The 20,469-nt window shown below is 41.9% G+C and overlaps 1 protein-coding gene across 5 annotated transcripts in view; it reads right to left on the bottom strand.

The window, feature by feature from the left end:
* The window catches only part of IRS1 (insulin receptor substrate 1), an 81,742-nt gene that overhangs the window by 41,228 nt on the left and 20,045 nt on the right, over window positions 1-20,469 (bottom strand). The window contains exons 2-3 of one of the 5 annotated variants that reach the window (XR_006274258.1): window positions 11,659-11,813; window positions 4,641-4,696 (exon numbers count right to left, since the gene is read on the bottom strand). The exons of 2 other annotated variants lie outside the window; for them this stretch is intronic. The gene's annotated coding sequence lies outside the window, so the exon portion shown is untranslated. The remainder of the gene's footprint in view (window positions 1-4,640; window positions 4,697-11,658; window positions 11,814-20,469) is intronic. 2 more of the 5 variants (XR_006274259.1, XR_005295057.2) reach the window with 2 other exon arrangements.

Raw genomic sequence — 20,469 nt, 5'->3', positions numbered from 1 at the left:
AAAATATTTTCTTTCGGTCTTTTTTACTGCAGGGATACTGTGGTCTTCCCCAATGCACTGATGGGGTCCATGATGTCACCATTCAGGGGCAACGACACTCTCACAGGGCCTGTTGCCACTAAGATGCCCACAAGAGAGTGGGAGGACTAATTTCCTTCACCTGGATCCTCAGGTTCTGAGCTATCCTCCTTAGAAACTCTTCATGTGCTTTATAATCCTCTAGCGGGGGCACAACATCAGTTCCTGCCACCATCTCACCTGGGGAAAAGGAGGAGGATGCTTGGGCCTGGACCCAGCATTGGGCCCTGTTCTTCACCCTCGGCACTGGCCAGACCTGTGGTGCAGTCTTCTGGTACACAGCACCGGCCTCAGTACCGGAGCCTTGGTCATGTTCTGGTGGTGGTGGCCGTCTGGACTCTGAAGCTACCAAATATGACCTCCTGGGAGTGGGACCCTGGTTGGGCTGGAAGTGCCCATGGGTTTCAGAAAGGCCACTGCATGTGGAACTGCCACAGCCTGGGTAGCCACGCCACCAGTGGCGCTCCACGGCTTGGGCCTTTAGCAGGATAGTGCCTAGACTGGCGGTGCTGGCTCCTACTTGAGACATAAAGACTCCGCCTCAGAGGATCCCTCTGGAGACCAGGGTGGAGCAGCGCCAGGAGAGAGGGGACCAGGACTGTGCCATCATGGCCAATTTCCCTTTCCAAACTATCTGCGACCTCGAGCCTGCAGAGGTCTTTCCCATCGGTGCCGCCCTTGATAGTTCCCATACAGCCTGAGATGTCTGCATCGGTAGCGCTAATAGTCCCTCACTGCCACAAAGGCCTCCATTGTCGACGACACCAGTACGTTCGTGGGATCGTAGAGCCTCTCTCGTGGCAATTAGTCTGTCAGCGTCAGACTCAATGGTTCCTGTTCAGAGATCAGAGTCAATGGTGCAGCATGGGTTATCAGCGCCACAGCATGGCCCGACCCAGGTCACATCCTCGTAGTATCCCCTTATCCTGCCAATCTCAGTGTTGGTGATCAGCTTCTGTCGGTCTTCATTTGTTTCTTCCTAGGCACCAGCGATGGTGAACGGTGCTTAGTGTCTCTCGCCAGCACATCTTTCTTTGGAACCGGATATGATTGATGGTGCCGGGGTTCTTTAGATGAAGCTGAAGCGTCTCAGCTCAACACTGGAATCAGGGAACAGCACCAGGAGTCTCAAAGCGAGGCCGGGGACTCCTTACTGAGGCCAAAGTACTTGGTGCTAAGTCCAAGTGGCCCAGTTCCAATGGAGGTCGAAGCGCTGCCTTCATGAGGCTAGAGCCAAATCTAGCATCTCTATTCGTAGCATGGGGATTCAATTCCCTACAGATCTAGCCAGTACGTCCCTCGGCCCGCACCACTTCCAGCAGCTCCCATTGGCCTGGAGCAGCAAACTGCGTCCACTGGGAGCCGCGATCGGCCGAACCTGTGGATGTGGCAGGTAAACAAACCGAGCCGGCCCACCAGGGGCTTTCCCTGCACAAGCGGCAGAACAAGTTTGGGAACCACTGTTCTAGATAAACATGAAAAATACTTTTTAAGTAAGACTGCTTCTAAACATGACACCATGCAGTAGAACTTCATTAAATAAAAACAATTACCATTCAAGTTTCCTATAAATTTACAAATTTCAATTAAACTTTCATTTTATGTTGATTTCACACTGTTCATAAGTGAGTTTTAAAATATTCATTAATAGTACATTATTTCTATTACAGCAACACAGATGTGTAAATCAGGATTGGGGCCCCAAATACACTGGCTACTGTAAATACACAGGAAGATACAAGGAATGTTTAAGTGTCAATAAAAAAAGATTATAAGTTAACAATTGTTATGACATCCTACTTACATTTCAGAAATAGTTTTAGCCATTTAAGAAAAAAGATTTAAGATACGTTTAATAAATTAAGCTTGCATGCATAACTTGTTTTCAAAAAGACATTCCAGATGGATAAGAGTAACGTCAGAGACAGAAGCCTTCAACAAGCTTCGATAAGAGTACAAAGTACAGCTGGTTCAGATTTTATTCAGCGCGCGCGCGCGCGCGCACGCACGCTCACACACACACACACACACACACACAATGAACTTCTTTTGTTTTAGCGATTAATTCTTTGTTTAGCATGGGTGCACGCATACACATGCACGCTAAACAAAATTAATCGCTAAAACAAAAAGGTCAACAATTTCAGAAAATGTCCCAGATTAATACAATTTTCATTGGACGGTGTTTTAAACCAAGTGTTAACAGCAAGACTACCACTGACTTCAGCAAGCCCAAGATTAAAAACTGCTGTTAAATATGAAGTCTGCAGCATAACAATCATCTTTAGAAATAAATCAAATACTCATTATCCAGTATCAGTCATTTAAATTGCTTTTAAGAAGTCAAAACCAAGCAACTATGTAGAAAGTTTTCTTTTACAGTTATAAAAAGATCAGTATGCAATATGCATATGTTGAGGAAAACCTTTTAAAGACAACATAGTGCAACACAATACTGTTATACTACACTGCACCATATAGTTATACATGTCCATTTCAGCAGAGCTACAAGAGTTGCTGAGGTTTCCCTCAGTACTTAAATGAAAACCAATACGTCTAGGTTTCACTGGCTGTTTATGTGAAACTAAAGCTAGAAGCTAAACTGAGCATGAAGAAAAATCAAGACAAATGTGTAAGTATGTATGAATATATTTAGAGAGCCCAAACATGTGTTAAGTCAGGAAAGATTTCCACTGACGTAAACGGGAGTTCTGCCTGAGTAATGACAACAAGACTGAACCTATAATTTTATGTGGCAAAAAATATCTTCTGAAAATAAAATGACATGCCTGTTTATTAGTAATAAGAAACAATGGAATGAAAATAGGAACTTTTTCTGCATTTGCTTGAAAATTCTCTCTTCTCATAAGAGATTCACATATACTTCACAACTGGACTTTTCACTGCTCCCAGTTTGAGAGGCAGACATATGTTGGTCTGTGACAAGGAAGGTATCATCCAATGCCTGAAGACTCAGCCAGTTTGAGGTAGCTTCTATAAATAAAGTATTTCTATGGCAGCAGCTAACTTTGAAACGAATAACAATGACTTCAGTACTCTTATAATACAGTATGTTACAGCAGAATATCTGCTGCAGCCAGGGAGGAATAACCATATACACCAAACTAGCATCTGGTCCATGTGACAGCTTGGAGCAAAGGCCGAAAAGGTTTCCACATCTAGTTTGTATAATTGTGGTAAAAAGCATGAACAAAAGACCACGGTTTACATATTTCTTCATCTGAAACAAAGGATCTTTCTGTCCATTTAGTTGCCATTACACTTAATGAACGAGCTCTAGGGTGAAATCATGGCCCCAAGACTACCATTGACTTCAGCAAGCCGAAGACTTTACCTCTAATATGTAAAGGAGGAGCAAGTCTCCTATATTTGTAGGCTACTGCACTTTGTCTACCTACACATATGTGGATAAATCTTTGGGACAGTCCAGGCTATTGCTGCTAGACAGGACAGAGTAAAGGAATCAAGAGTGTCTGAAAGCCTCTGAACAGCCTATGAAGAATTTAAAATGTTCTACTAATACATAGTGCCCGTCACAGATTTCATGATGGGTGCTTGAATATCACTTGTGATCTGTGGAGCATAGTGTTCAACTTGGAAATAAAGGCAAAGTCTGTCCCCAGTATTACATTATCCTTATGAAAAGTACAATAGATTATGCACAGAGTCCAGACAACTCTGATGCTGAAGTAGTGCCAATAAGAAAGATCTGGAAACAAGAGGCTGAACACAGCAAGCCAGGTTGCTATCCAAGTCTGCAGCTCAATGTGCACTGACAACGTTTGCTAAAGGAACTCCGGAATATTCTTAGTTTTGGCCTTGACCAGTATGGTGGTCTTGCTGTACCAAAGAGAGCCTTGACCATTTTTGGAATATAAACCTATTGGACAACCTTTGGTTGTATGAGCTTATAATATTTTCCCCCTTCTTTAAAATACCATACAGCTAAGCTAACCTCGTCTGGCTCTTGGTGGGACATGGTGGCTTGCATCAGCAGCAGGGAATGGTAACCCTTTTAGCTTTCTCCAGTTGGATTGGAGCTACAGGTCTTCTGATGGCTTTCCTATCCCTGTGGGGATGCAGCTGCCCGCGAGGCTTTTCCAGACATACTGTAAAGGGAGCTGCCATGGTCAGTTACCTCTTTATTAGGTGTTTCCAGAAACCTATCTTCCAAGATCCCAAAGCTAAATAATAACCCAGTAAAGCTTAAATCCAATAATAGGAATTTTAAAAATCCCTTTTAGGGGTTTCAGTTTGGGTTCAATTTCTGCTTTGCAGCAAGGAGGGCCTGAAAAAGCTTGCCTGCAACAGAGGTAGCAGACTAGGTCTTCAGGTATTGAAGACTTCACTGTCAGAGACTGATAGTTCTAGTTCTGCCTCCTGAGATGGGAGCAGGCTGAAGATCCATTATACAGAGTCTATGGGCCCCCCTGTGCAGAAGAGTATTATGTAAGCTTTGCAGTAACACAGACCATCAGAAAGGGTTTTGGGTATACTGAATTCATGTGACCTGGTACGAAGTTTCAGATTTTAAGACTTACTTTCTCAGCAGCAGACTCCAGGCATCATCTTTATATGCCTGTTTGCTCCTCCTTCCCTAAAATATCAAATAAAACCAAAATAGTTATACAAAGAAAAATAAAGGGCATGATTATTATATTTTAGATTTGTTTTTCCATATCTTTGCTTATTAGAGAGTGAACTTCACACATATGGACAGCTATCCTATTACAGTTACAGGTTTGAATAAGCGGAAGGGGACATGGGAGATCACAAGGAAAGTAGCTATTCAACGGCACACCTCCTATTGCTGCAAAAGATGCTTCCATGTCAGCTCCATACAAACTAACAAGAGGGAAGCCATGAATCAGACATGTTCTGTGTAAAATACCTCTTGGCCTTGCAACAAGCTGTACTAATATGCTACTCAAAATAGGAGAGAGGGACTGCAGCTACTAATCCAGCCCATAGGCTGGAGTAGCAGCTACTGGTGGACTACACTGTACTCCCCTGTTCTGAGACCAGATTTGGGAAAGACTTCATCTCCCAACCTTCCACCCACATAAAGCTGAATTATTCAGGCTTTTATGCAGGTGAACCAAATTTCACCCAATAAGTGGTCTCCTGATCTGCTACAAGAATCATCTATTTCCAGAATCAGCCAAGAGAGAGTGTGTAGATTAAATTTACCAGTGGGTCACTGCTAAACACCACACTGTCTCTAGTTCTACTATTAAAAAGCTTAGAAAACGCTGCAGTATAAACTCTTGTGGGCAATCTACACTAGCATTGTTACCATTGCTAGTGCCATAGTGGGGGATTTCCCTAAAATTGCCATTGCAGATGCTTCTAGAAGGCAGAGTAAGGTAATGCCTATTTTATTGTTAAGTAAGTGCGTTTTCCAGACACTTTACCTCCGGTCACGGGAATCTTACAAGCAGAAATTACAGGAACATGTGTTTCTAAACCCAGGTTTCCCATGTTACAATGTATTACTCTACTAACCAATCTTTCACTCTGCTTGTAGTGCACATTTTCCAATAGCTGCCTATAAAGATATCATTTAATATAATCAGAAAAGGCAAATTATAATTTCATGTCTAAATTCTAGGATCTAAATTTAAGTTTATTTTAGATCAAACAAATCAATTGCTTTAATCCTTTTTGAGAGTTTGTTAATTGGTATTTAATAAAAACAAACTCTTTGAAAGATAAGTAATCCTTAGTTGTCTCCTATGGAGGGGTCGTTGCTGCTGATAGTGTCAGTCTGATCATTTGCTGATTACAAATCCCAGTCAGGAATCACAATTTTCATGCAAGGTGGCAAGTTAAAGCATGGCAGAGTGCTGTATAGAAAAAAACATGGTACTCCTGCTCATCGTCCAAATGTTGCCTCAAAGTTTCCCTGATTCAAATAGCTCCCTGTTGTGCCTCTCTACTAGCCCTGGGATCTGGCTGACCAAATTCAGCCTTGAGGTAATGGGCCTGCACACTTCACCATGAGGGAAACTTTTCACCATTACCCTCACTACTATTATGAAGCACGCAACAGGCTGCTAAAACCACAGGATTAAATTTTCCTCATTTATGTCAAACCTACCACAAAGGCAGTGCTAGCGCGCCTTTAATCTGTCAAAGGCACATTCTACAGTCATTTTACACCTGCTCAGCTTGTTATTGAAGCACTCCATGCTACTGTCCAGGTTTCCCATGTAAGGCTTCATGAGCCATGGGAGTAAGGAGTTCACTGGGTCTCCCAGGATCATTATGGGTATTTCAGCATTCCCCACTGGAATCTTCTGGTCTGGAAAGAAAATCCCTGCTTGGAGTTATCTACACAGGCCAATGTTCCTGAAGATGTGTGCGTCATGCACCTTCCCGGACAACCCCACATTGATGTCAGTGAAACGCTCATGATGATTGTCATAAAAATAAAGGGAAGGGTAAGCACCTTTCTGTATACAGTGCTATAAAATCCCTCCTGGCCAGAGGCAACATCCTGTTACCTGTAAAGAGTTAAGAAGCTCAGCTAACCTGGCTGGCACCTGACCCAAAAGACCAATAAGGAGACAAGATACTTTCAAATATTGAGGGGGGGCTTTTGTTTGTGCTCTTCATTTATGTGGTTGGTCTCTCTTGGGACCGAGAGAGGCCAGACAGAAATCCATCTCCTCCAACCCATCCTAATCCAAGTCTCCAATATTGCAACCAGTATAGGTAAGCCAGGCAAGGCGGATTAGTTTATCTTTTGTCTTATGTGAATTTTCCCTGTGTTAAGAGGGAAGTTTATTCCTGTTTTCTGTAGCTTTAAGGTTTAGCCCAGAGGGGGATCCTCTGCGTTTTGAATCTGAATACCCTGTAAAGTATTTTCCATCCTGATTTTAGAGATGATTTTTTACCGGGTTTCTTTTGTTTTTTTAATAAAATCCTTCTTTTAAGAACCTGACTGATTTTTCCATTGTTCCAAGATCCAGGAATTTGGATCTTTGATGATTTTGTAACAGATTGGTTAGGATATAGGTGTATAGGGCTTGGGGGGATATTTTGGGGGAAGATGTCTCCAAGTGGGCTCTTTCCCTGTTCTTTGTTTAAAACGCTTGGTGATGGCAGCATACTGTACAAGGACAAGGTAAAGTTTGTATCTTGGGGAAGTTTTTAACCTAAGCTGGTAAGAATAAGCTTAGGGGGTCTTTCATGCAGGTCCCCACAGCTGTACCCTCGAGTTCAGAGTGGGGAAGGAACTCTGACATGGTGGCAGAGTGGTGGGATTTTGAACCAGAGATCATTTTGACTAAAACCACAGACCTGAAGAGGTTTCTTTTTTTTAAGCTGAGAGCCACTAGAGGGTTTTCTGTCTATTTGCCTGGAGACAGAGGTGTTAGTTTTTTTTACATAGGGATTTTTCTTTTTTGAGCTGGAGTTTTCTCTACCTAAAGGCAGGGTAGTTAACCTCCTGCAGGGAAATTCACAAGTTGTTGTTTTTTCCCCCTAACTCTCGGGTGCAGCAAGAGTTAAGCATAAGAAAGCAGGAAAATGCCTACCAGTGAAGCAGCTAATAAACTAGAGCTGGCCAGATTCGAAGCTGAAGAGAAACAAAAAGAGCACGACAGACAGATGGCCTTAAGGTGCTTGGAGATGGAGGCAGAAAAAGCCAGGGTGGAGGCAGAGGAAGCTGCCCACAAGAGAGCTATGGAGGAGAAAGGGGGGGAAAAAAAAAAAAAAAAAAAAGAGAGGAAGCATGCACTGGAGATGGAGAAGGCAAGGGCTCAGCAGAATATACCAACCAACCCTAGCAATCCTTCTCCAGGTACCACTTCCCATCCCAGAAAGTTCCCCACCTACAAGGCAGGCGATGATACCGAGGCCTTCTTAGAAAACTTCAAAAGGGCCTGTCTTGGGCACAGCATCTCTACAGACCAGTACATGGTAGAGCTGAAGCCGCAGCTCAGTGGACCCTTAGCAGAGGTGGCGGCTGAAATGCCTAAGGAACACATGAACAGTTATGAACTTTTTAAAATCCAGGCGAGAGTCAGAATGGGGCTAACACCCGAGCATTCCTGTCGGAAGTTCAGAGCCCTAAGGTGGAAACCAGATGTGTCATTTACCAGACATGCCTACCACATTGTGATAAATTGGGATACCTGGATATCAGGAGCAAGTGTTAAATCTCCAGAAGGCCTTCCTAATGCAAATGGAGCAGTTCTTAGAGGGTGTTCCTGAGGGAAAAGAAGGGTAAAAATCATCTCTGTAAAATCAGGATGGAAAATACTTTACAGGGTATTCAGATTCAAAAACACAAAGGATCCCCCTCTGGACAAAACTTTAAAGTTACAGAAAACAGGAATAAACTTCCCTCTTAACATAGGGAAAATTCACATAAAACAAAAGATGAACTAATCCGCCTTGCCTGGCTTTCACCTATACTGGTTGCAATATTGGAGACTTGGATTAGGATGGGTTGGAGAAGATGGATTTCTGTCTGGCCTCTCTCAGTCCCAAGAGAGACCAACCACAAACAAAGAGCACAAACAAAAGCCTCCTCTCCCCCCACGATATTTGACAGTATCTTGTCCCCTTATTGGTCCTTTGGGTCAAGTGCCAGCCAGGTTAGCTGAGCTTCTTAACCCTTTACAGGTAACAGGATGTTGCCTCTGGCCAGGAGAGATTTTATAGCACTGTATACAGAAAGGTGGTTACCCTTCCCTTTATTTTTATGACAGTGATTTACAAGCACCTGCAATACCATAGAGAAGTACCCCCTTTCTATTGATGTACTCCGTCACAAGCTGGTCCGGGGCCAAAATTGGCATATGCACGCCATCTATCGCCCTGCCGCAGTTAGGGAATCCCACTGTTGCAAAGCCATCCACTATTTCACGCACATTGCCAAGAGTCACAGTCCTTTCGTAACAGAATGTGATTAATGGTCCTACACACTTGCATTACTGCAGCCCCAACAATCAACTTTCCGACTCCAAACTGATTTGCAAACAACCAGTAGCAGTCTGGAGTCACCAGCTTCCACACAATGATCGCCATGCGCTTCTTCACTGAGAGGGCAGCTCTCATTTTGGTGTCCTTGCGCCACAGTGCTGGAGCAAGCTCCACATACAGATCCTGGAAGGTGGCTTTCCACATCCAAAAGTTCTGCAGCCACAGCTCGTCATCCTAGACCTGCATAACAATGCAATCCCACCACTCAGGGTTTGTTTCCCAATCCTATCCACTGTGTTCAGTTGTTCTGTGAATGCCAAAAGTAATCTGGTGTTGTTTCTTTCTATGGCAAACAGTAGGTCAGGCAATTCTGATTCCTCTTCAGATTCGGAGCTCATGATTAAGGCTATGATTTAATCATGAACGTTGTGGAGTCCATAATTTCCAAAGACTTTCTTGACTTCAGCCAACATTGGCTGGGAGCTGCAGGATCCCCTGCCCCGCAGCTCCCAGCCACCATGGGTGGCAGGGAGGGATCCGCCACTCCCAGCCGCCAGGGGGAACCTGGTGAGAGGGGGGAAATCCCTGCCGCTCCCAAGTACCATGGGCAGTGGGAGGGATCCACTGAGCTCCTGGCCGCCAAAGGGGTGGGGCGGGACACCCTGGAGCTAAAGTATCTGTGACAAAAATTTAGCCTTACTCATGATATATAGTATGACTATCCATTATGTGTTTGTAACAGTGACCACAACAGTAGAGAGCAGTGTGGGATCCATCCTTTCAGACAGAGATGGTGGGTGCACAGTAAACAGGCTGTTGAAAAATGCCACGTATTGCAGTTGGAAACCCATGCAATGTTGGGATGGAAAAAAATGCATCATAAGATGTTGAACCCATACCCATGATGCACTATGATCCATTCCACTTTCCCACTGTCGATGCTACAGCACCACATAGGCACTAGGATTTCTGCATAGGAAATTATCATAACAAAAGGTGCTCAACAAGAACCTGCATTTGTCTAAGAACAGAATGGAGTAAGAACTTTTCCCACTAGTGCCAGTTTGGACTAGAAGGTGGATTGGAACCTGCATACCCTTCGTTTTCTGGTGATTTTTTTTGCTGAAGATGAAAAACTTGTGTTAGTGGATTTGCATTAGTTCTACAGAAGTCACCACTCTGGATAATATCCATACTAAAACCTATCTAGTAGCTGGCCATCTTTTATTGAAGAGATGAGAGATCTCTGCTGCAATCCAGAGGTGCAACTGCAGCAGAAGTAGACATAGCGGAGTTAGCTTTGTTACTCTAGCCAGATCAACAGCAATGAAGCCACAGTAGCAGGCTGGCAGCACAGGCTAGCCCCACCCTCCTGGGACCCTGGCTACATACCAAATGGCTAACCCATTCCACCATCCATGCTGCTGGGGCTTTACTGCTATTGTTACAGAAGATAGCTAGATCAAAACCAGCTCAAGTAGTCTAGAGGTGCTGCAATAATATTTTCCTATTGCAGCATACACATATCGTGAGATCATCATCCTCTTTGGACTCAGCACTGATGAGTCATGCACTTCGATTTAAGATTAATGAGGCCCATTCTGTAAATGTTCCTCTACTGTAACCTCCCAGTTTTATTCCGTTTATACTCCGAGAACTGATTACCCTTTCTGCTCTGTTTTGCAAAGGGGAACACACGACAGCTTGTATACTTTCTTGTACTGCCTTGTGGATGAAAGCATCCTCTTGCAAGTCAACGCTCCATAGGTGAGAGCACGTGATGAGATTACACTATTTTTGTAATCTATGGCTCTAGCTGATGTATCCAAAATAAACAGGGTAACCAATCCCACAGGACTTCTTTGGTCTGCATAATAATACCACTTCTAATAGGGCATCTGTCCATACCAGAACTATTCAGTGAAGCATGTACAAAGGTAAAAAGAAAAGGAGTACTTGTGGCACCTTAGAGACTAACAAATTTATTAGAGCATAAGCTTTCGTGAGCTACAGCTCACTTCATCGGATGCATTTGGTGGAAACACCAAATGCATCCGATGAAGTGAGCTGTAGCTCACGAAAGCTTATGCTCTAATAAATTTGTTAGTCTCTAAGGTGCCACAAGTACTCCTTTTCTTTTTGCGAATACAGACTAACACGGCTGCTACTCTGGAACCTACAAAGGTAAAGTTAGTCTTCTCAAATGCAAGTTTATCTTCTCTAAAGTAGACATCTCATGCTCTGTTAAATAAATTGCTGTGATTTCCTCCACACCTCTCATAACATAGCAGGATGTTTTTTTAAAAAGCTCCTGCAAGATCTCTGTAACAGGTATACAGGAAGCATTAAATGTTTATTCCCTAGTAATCAACCACAACACAGATAAATCCTCCTAAGGCTCTCCCTTCAATTTGCACTCACTCAGGAGTTGTTTTCTTGGTTCTCCCCCTCCCTCCAGTTTAGCTGCAGCACTAGAAGGGCTTTTCTGAGAGAGGGGATAGTTGGTTTTGCACTTCCCAGCCAGAGGAAATGACACTCCATGCTCTGAGGGAAGTAAGAGACTCCCACGACAGGATAATTAGGTTTAGAGAATTGTACAAAAAGCTTAAGTAATGAAGTGGTTACCTTCCTAAGAATACTATAAGATAGCTCCCGTCATGCACTGCCAGCTTGGAAGCAGAGCACTTTGTAGCAGGAAGTCATTAGGTAGTTCTTTCATCCCAGTCCCACAGAATGACAGCGCTAGCTTCCTCCAATCACGGTCATGGAGGAACCTCAACCTAGATCAGATCAACAGATACTACTCTGAGAGAACCAAAATATAGCCTCTCACAAAGTTATTTCTGACCTTGTGACTGGAAACAAAGGGTATATTGTGTGCGCCTCTTAAAAGGAGCTAAAAGGTAATTCTTCTTTCAAACAATTTAATGAAGTGCTACAATTCTTTCTGGAATTTTTTTTTTCAAAATTATACATCCACACTTAACTACAACTTTAACAATTTTTTTAATAAAACAAGAAGGGTTTAAATCATTTTAAACAAAATCTTTAACAATTAATGATGTAAATGGTTGATCTGCTAGAAAAGCTATTTCCAAATGTTATTCCTTTCATCACAAGAATCATTTCCAGCCTTGTCCAATTCCAGACGTACTGTCTACTTCGATCACAGAAAACAAAGCAACCTTAAAACCAACTTCATAAACATTTGAAGAAAACACTAAAATTACACTACTTCACCTATATGCTCTCAGCTTTGGTCTTTGTCTTGTGGCCATCAAAAGTCTTAAGTGACACTTCATTAGCTTTGTGACCTTTTAACATGTCTCATTAATTTCAACTCTTGGGGGATTTATATCCTTACATGGGTCTGGTGTTTTTAAAATAGATTTTGTCCACATTCCCCAATGCATATATACAAAGACAACCTGCTAAATATAGAGGAAAAAAAAATTGAAAGCCACCTGCACACCCCCGCACCAAGCAGGAGCTGCCCCAGGTAAGTGCTCTGCTCCTGCCTGCCTGCCCCTGAGCCTCCTCCTGCACCCTAACTCCCTCCCAGACCCCAACCCTGAGCGCTCTCCCGCTAACTCCCTCCCAGACCCTGCACCCCCAGGAGGGAAATGGAGAAAAAAAACAGGGGGAGGGAGGGACATGAGAGAATGCTCCCCCTGCGGGGGGCCCCCAAAAATGAAGCTTAGCACAGGCCCCAGTAATTCTAAATCCACCACAGGAGGGAGGGAGAGGAGAGGGGAAGCATCACATCTCCACTCTTCCCCCTCCCTCCCAGGAAGTCCTAAGTGCCACCAAACAGCTGTTTGGCAGCAGAGAAGTGCTGGGAGGAAGGGGGAGGAGCGAGGTTTGTGGCATGCCCCAGGGAGGAGGAGGAGGAGTGGGAAGAGGCGGGCCTGGAGCATTCCCCAGCAAAGTCAGCGCCTGTTCTTCTGGGGGGGGGGGGAGGAGGGGGAAGCTGCTGGTGCGCAAGGTGCTTCCTAGCATCCTTGCCTACCTCATTGTCTGCAGCAGGCTGTGCCTGTGTGGGGTAAGCTGGGGCACCTCCCCACCACAGTATAGTACTGTACAATATATAATACCTTTTGTCTGCCCCAAGAAAGTTTCCTTGGAACCTATCCCACCACATTTACATTAAATCTTATGGGAAAACTGGATTCGTTTAACATAGGTTCACTTAAAGTTGCATTTTTCAGGAACATAACTACAACGTTAAGTAAGGAATTACTGTAATATGTTTTTTAAATCTTTTCAAAATTGATCTGCCATGTTTATCAGCACCATACAGATTGCTAAACGAGAGCAACGGCACCCACAAGTGTCAGCAAGGTCAAAACATACTGGTATGCTTAGCTGTAGTAAAAACTGCTTACGATACGAACAGCGATGTTGCTTGTAACTGAACACGTATTAGTAAATTCTGGTCAGAAAACAAAAACAAATACCTGAAAAGTTATGATGAAACCTTCTGAAAGGTGCTTCTGTGTCTGAAATAGTACCAAACCTTAGCATACAAGGATGAGAGGAATAACTAGGATTAAAAATTCAAATGCACCGGCGGCATGGATCCTGCAATGAGCTCTTGAGTTTCCGCAGCTGCCCTGCCCTCTCTGACTCTGAACAACCTAATCGCTTGCTCTAGTAAAAACTCTCATGTGACTCATGCAGACGGAGCCTCACAAAAGTTGCTAGGCTAAGGAAAGTAGTATTGAATAACAAGACATAGATAGCATAGAGAGTTTAATGGCAGCTAGAAAAACTTGGAGAAATAATAAGATACAATTTGAAATAAGTTAAATTATTGGTCATACTACAGAACAATATTTGGCATTTTTTTGCAAAAGAATTACAAATTTTACATTACACACACTTTTTAAAGAAAAGGTTTTTTTAAGTGCTTTAAGCATAGAAAGTCCTTGTAAAATGTGTTTACACTTTTTGGAGAATAAAACCTCTATTTATCCAGAAATCAGGTTTCCAATTAACTGAAGTTGAGCAAGTTTCCCCATACTTGCCATAAGTTCTTTCTGGATCCTTCTGACCTCTCTGATAAGACTACCAAAGCTGCCTGGTGTAGTGGCAGCTTGAAATGTATGGGTAATTGTCTCTTATGGAGGAATTCAATCATGCTACAATCATGCACCTCAGTAATGAAACATAGGGCTAGTTCATGCCATGGCTCTATGTGGGCACTCTTGGGAGTAGGAAAAATAAGGACTCTAGGGAATGCAGGGGTTACATCTGGAACTCTCCCCCACCTCAGGTGCATATAGGTTGGGAGTAAGCATAGCCATGGTTTCAAGGGTGCATGTGCTAGCCAGCTCAGGGGCAGGGGTCATGCTGCACCTCATTTACTGAATTTACAGGTCATTTCCAGTCCCTAAATAAGTAGAATAAAAAAAAAAACCCCAACACCACACCACAAATCCCAACATTTACTATTTTAGACTTTTCAAGGGTATCTGAGTTAAGCAACCAACTAGAAACAGTGCAAAAATTTAGCTCAGTGGAGTTGCACCAACTTACTTTAAATATGTTTAAGTTGGTCATAATATTTCCACTTTGAGCTGGAGAAGTGGAAAACATGCCTTGGTTAATGCTCCTTACATCAAAGTTGGGTGTTGCAGTCATCACAGTAAATTCTTCAAAGACTTCTTCATGGGACTTATTTCTCGACCAAAACAGTGGAAGACAATGGCTAAATATTCTGTGAACCAGAGGCCCAATTCTGCACTGCCTCACACCTTGTGCAGTCATTTACACCTACAACCTATGCTAAGCAAACAACAATGAAGTAAATTAAACTCTAGTTAAATTGTTTACAATTGGTGTAATGTTAAGGAATGTTTGTATGTCCCTTCAGTTTGATGCCTGGTTTACACATAAACTTGTAAACTGATTTTAATTCAAAATCTTATTATTGCAGTGCTGTACATAGATTATTCCTTAGTTTCATTACAAAATTTCCCCCATACTTAATCTAAGTCTCGTGTTTGGAAAAACTGACATATGATCAGGTTACTATTCAGCCAAATTAGATTTATTGTTATTAAACTAGGATATTATATATTCAGCAAACAAAAAAACCAGCAGAATCTGGGAATCCATGATTGGAATGTTTCAAGAAGATTTCTGACTCTAGAATAAAAGTTTGCTATTTCAAACTAGTGATTCCCCCTTCTTCTCCAGAAAATATAATCATAGAAATGTAGGGCTCGAAGGAACCTTGAGAGGTTATCTAGTCCAGCCCTCTGTGAAGAGGCAGGGCCAAATAAATCCCTAGACCATCAGTGACAGGTGTCTAAGCTGTTCTTAAAAATCCCCATAACAGGAATTCCATAACCTCCCTTGTTAAGTTATTAGAACCCTTAACTGAAAATTTCTCATAATATTTAACTTAAAATCTCTTTACCTTCAGGGGACATGGAGAAGAATTGATCACAATCCTATTTACAACATCCCTTAACGTATTTGAGGACTATTATCCAATCAACCCTCAGTCTTCTTTTCTCAAGGCTAAACACACCCAGTTCTTTTAACCTTTCCTCTCAGCTCAGGTTTTCTTTTATCATTTTGGGTGCTCTCCTTTGGAGTCTCTCAAATTTGTCCACCTTTTTCCTAAAGTGGAGTGCCCAGAACTGGACACAGTACTCCAGCCTTTTTTGCAACTGCAGCACATTGCTGACTCATTCAATCACAATTTACTATAACTCCCAGATCCTTTTCAGCAGTACTACCACCTAGCCAGTTATTCCCCATTTTGTAGTTGTGCATTTGATTTTTCATTCCTAAGGGAAGTACTTTGCACATACCTTTATTGAATTTAATCTTGTTGGTTCCAGACCAATTCTTCCAATTTGTCAAGGTTGTGTGAATTCTATTCCTGTCCTTCTAAGTGCTAGCAACCCCACCCAGTTTGTCCTTATCTTCAAATTTTATAAGTATACTCTCCTCTCCAACATCCAAGTAATTAATGAAAATGTTGAACAGTACCAGACCCAAGACACTTTCCTACTCTCACTCCTTCCTTTCTGTAGGATCATAAAAAAAAAAAAAAAAAAAAAAAAAAAAAAAACAAACATTCTGTGATCATTCTTATTTAAAAACAGCACAATGCTTGCAATTCCTGCTGTACTGACATGTATACCTATTCGGGAGAATATAAGTAAGTTATGAAAAGGAAATCAATAAGGATTGCCAATGATTTTCATATATGGAATAGAATTATATAAAAAAGGTAATTTGAGAATTTAGTCAGTCACTCTCCAGCAGTTCTGAAAAGAGCACAGTGAGTAGGGTGACACAAACCCAAGCTATTGTCATCTATTCCTGCCTGTTTTGCTAAGGACACATTGGGTGCAGTCCTACCCCCCCCTAAATTTAATGGGAGTTTTGTCACTGACTTCAGTGGGGACAGAATTTCACCTGCAACGTGCAGGTCCATAAGCAATGTCATCTCCTCATGCAACAGAAGGCATGAAGGGGTGCAAGTGGCAGGCTGTCTTAGAAGTATGCTGGTAGCAGCACAGAACTCAAAACTGAGCTTAGTTCCCTGAGCTGGGGAGGCTCCAGCGGCATTCTGTGCTCCAGAAGAAAATAGCGGAGGAAGGAGCACCCTGAAAACTCCAACTTTTCTTGTGGTATTGTAAGTTTCTTCTAGTCCTAAAGGACTCTGAATTGGACACCAACTGAAAGGAGATTCCACCAAGCAGTACAAATGGGCTAAGCTTGTAGTGGCTAGCTGAAGCAGTATGTGGAGCATTTTGGTCCTGCTTTTCTTATTTCTGATTTCCATACCATCACTAATAATAAACTGCCAGATGGCAAATGAAAGGAAGTGTGTGCTGTGTGACCTTCACTTGCTGAGGCAGAATGAACTTGGAGGAATCCTGTCAGAGGGGGAAGAGAGAGAGACCGACCCAGAGACCCCACCCTCCCCTACATTGCCAAAATATCTGACTCTGCCAGAGTCACTTAAGGTAGAAGAAAACGATCCATCAGCATGACCTGGTAGACTCAATTTAGTGTCTTTTATCCTACTATAAAGACAAAGTGTATAACCTAAATTAGTAAATCAAACTAATTTAGTTTTCACAGACTCCTCCTTTAGAGACAGTTCCTTCAAAATACACAAGATCTTGGTGTCCCTCTCCTAGTCTCTGAAGTCACCCATGAAATTCCTTTAAAATAATGGTTAAAGTCTTCAGTTATTACTCTCACTTCCTCAGGTCAGAAGAAACACTCATTTTTTGGATGAGCCATTAGTGTCATTTCAGTTGATAAGAAAATTGCTAGTTAAAAAAAATAAAGCAGTCTGAACTTTAACAGGGGAACAATGCTATATTTTTTCCAACAAAAAGTAAGTTATGCAGAAGGATTAGTTAATACAAAATGCAAATAACTTTTTTTTTTTTTTTAACATACACAATGGAAAAAACTTGAAATCAGAAAAAAAAAACCAATCCAAACTACAGATTTCCTAGTGGTTCTCAGCGCATCTTGATTTCCCCACTCAAGCCACCACTGGAGTTCCTGAACATTTGCAGAGTGAAGCTGTCTTTTAAAGGTAACTTCTGGACGTTGGCCACAATTTCTTCTACACTAAAAAATTTACTCCTTGTTCTTCCATTTACATACCACTTGTGTAATTTGCCTTGAGCATTTACACCACTAGATGAGGGCCAACATTCTATAGAAAGTAATCTTAGTACAAAAATAGGTCTGATGTTTATCTATCACCAACTGACATCTCATCTATCGCTATCTTGCCAAGCGGAAAGAAACATGTCTGAGGGATGCAGAGCTTGGTAAATTGTAGGCTTCTTCATGAACAATCTGGATTAGCTGAATCAACCTTGAGATTTTCCACAGTCACTCTAAGTCTGACTCAGAAGTGGGGATTGGTAATGGGTGCTCTTATTTTTCACCTCAACTCTTAGGTATCTATAGTTGGAGATGTAGAAGATAGTGTCTAGTGCATTAGATTTGTGCTGTTTTATATGTGAAAAGGATTTTACAGGCAAAATGTCAGATTTCAAGGATTCTCCCAAATGTGAGGTCTGTTCTACACTAGAAAACTTACACCAGTACAATACACCCTCACTATAACAAACACATTGGGATCCAAGCCATTTGATAGTTATAGCGAAAGAGCCCAGTCACAGTGGTGGGGCTGGAGATGGGATCCAAGGACCAGATTCATTATAGCCAAAGATTCGTCATTATGAAGGGTGTGTTATAGCGAGGGTTTACCGTACAACTATGGTGGTTAGGCTTTCTAAAACCACCCCACAACAAAAGTGCTCATGGGGATGCAGTTATAACAGTATAAAGAGGCCTTATACCAGTGTAGCTTATTTTGATTTCTAGAGCAGAATAAGATCCAGTCTATTCTGGATATTTTGCCACTAAGCGCTCTTTTGCCGGTATAAGCCGCATATATGTCACAATGGTTTGCCAGTATAGCTATACGAACAAACCTTTCCTAGTGTAGAAAGGGCTTAAGCTATACTGGTATAAGCACTTTGTACCAGTATAACTGTGCTCTCACTTGCAGGGGTGGGGGGGAGGGAAGAGAGAAGACAGGTGGCAGATTGCTATTTAACGACACTAGTACAGTAAAAGTGGCAAGGTTTCCTAGCATACACAAGCCCTTAGTAAAGCAAGGAGTTATGAACTACTGGTGGGAGAGCTCAGGGTGAGCATAAGGGAAATCAGCTCTTCAAAGGTACTCACAGATTGAGGAAAAACAGTGCAGATTGAGTTGTGGCCCTAATGATCTGTCTACAAGTGAGTCAAGGTTACCTCTGGCAAAAAGTAAACTCTCCTGGAAACTGAACAGTCAGCTTGATGCAGGGGTGTCTCTGGTGTTGGCAAGAGGCGGCTCCCAGATCAGAAGAAGAAAGTAATAGTTAAGTGGTAGAAAATGTTCCACCTGACCTCAAAGAAGGCATGGTTGAAGATGTTCCTTCTTTTAAAAAGTGGTACTTAAAATGTTCAATAAGATACTGACTCAGAAAAACAAACCCATTCAGGACAGCACTTAAATATGTGCTTAAATATAGGAATTACTCACTGAAGTTCTACAGCCTATCATAATAATAATCCCTTCTGGCTTTAAAATCTATGACATACCACCCTGAAATGAGATAAATATGTTTAAAATATTTTCCTGAACCGGGATCAAAGACAGTCACACAAAATTAAGCTAAATGATAGAAGTTACTACTATCTGTAGATTTAAAATAAGAGATCTATACACCCGGAAATAGACTCCAAAGCATGAGCTCTACTACTAATGAGCTTGTAAAAGCTTGGGGGGCGGGGAGGGAAAGTCAATGAATCACCAAAAAGAAAAAAATCTGACTGAAAAGCTATGCAAAGATAAATTACGAGTTCAACCCAAAAGCTGTTTTAAACAGTATTTTAACAGTTATTGCTAAACAATAACTGTACAGCAATACTACTAATAATCACCTTTTGCTCTTGATTTTTTTAAACCTAAATACAAATGCTAAGATATGACCTGAATCGGTAAAAGGCAATTAACATCACAAGATCTATCTGCTAGTACTACAGAATAAAAAGCTGATGTGTTACTGTAGCAAGCACAAAAGTAAACAAACCTGCATCAAAACAAAGCAAATATCTTGTCAATCTTCAAGAGAAGAGTTTTCTGAAAATATGAAATACCCAAGGCTATGAGATAAATTTAACACTGAAACAAATCATTTTGTAACATTAATAATATAGATGCAATTAAATTCAACTGGGACTTAATATTAATTCAAACAGAATGCTTTACTGATGGCAAATGATGGAAAACTAAAGTTTAAGGAGCCAGATCCTGGGTGGTAAAAGTTGTTCTAGCTCCACTGACTTCAGTTGGGCTATGATGAGTCACACAAGTTCAACATCTGGCCCAAGATGAGCAATTTTTGCTTTATAGCAGTAAGTGTCCTATACAGAGAGGAAACTGTTTATGGATCTCTCCAAAGAAATATTTTCTCAGAAAGGGTAAAATGTAAGGACCACCGGCATTTCTGATTGTGTAACTGCAGTACAGTTTTCTTCTTTAACCATTCTTTACACATTAATGCCTTTCACTACTCTATTTCCTAAAATATTATCTCCAACTACTCCATTTATTTCTACTTTTAATGTTTAATCTAATGTTATGTTTAATCTAAACCATTAATACCATTTGCATCCACTGAAAATAGAAGCCCAAATTCCTCTCTGCTTGGATTTCTGTTAACCTGGCTTCTGTCCTTTCCACTCCTGACAAACTGCTCTCACACAGTGGTTTCTAACTACCTCTCCCTAGGCAAGTCATGGGACCTCTTCTCTATTCTCACCTTTCAGTTTGCCAGCAACCCTCAGTACTGCTGATCACTCCTCCTGTACACCATCCTCCCTTGGCTT

Source organism: Dermochelys coriacea, chromosome 9 (genome assembly GCF_009764565.3).
Source record: "Dermochelys coriacea isolate rDerCor1 chromosome 9, rDerCor1.pri.v4, whole genome shotgun sequence".
NCBI classification, from domain to species: domain Eukaryota; kingdom Metazoa; phylum Chordata; order Testudines; family Dermochelyidae; genus Dermochelys; species Dermochelys coriacea.
Note: the sequence above shows the minus strand (reverse complement) of the source record. Positions and strands in the feature narration are given on the sequence as shown.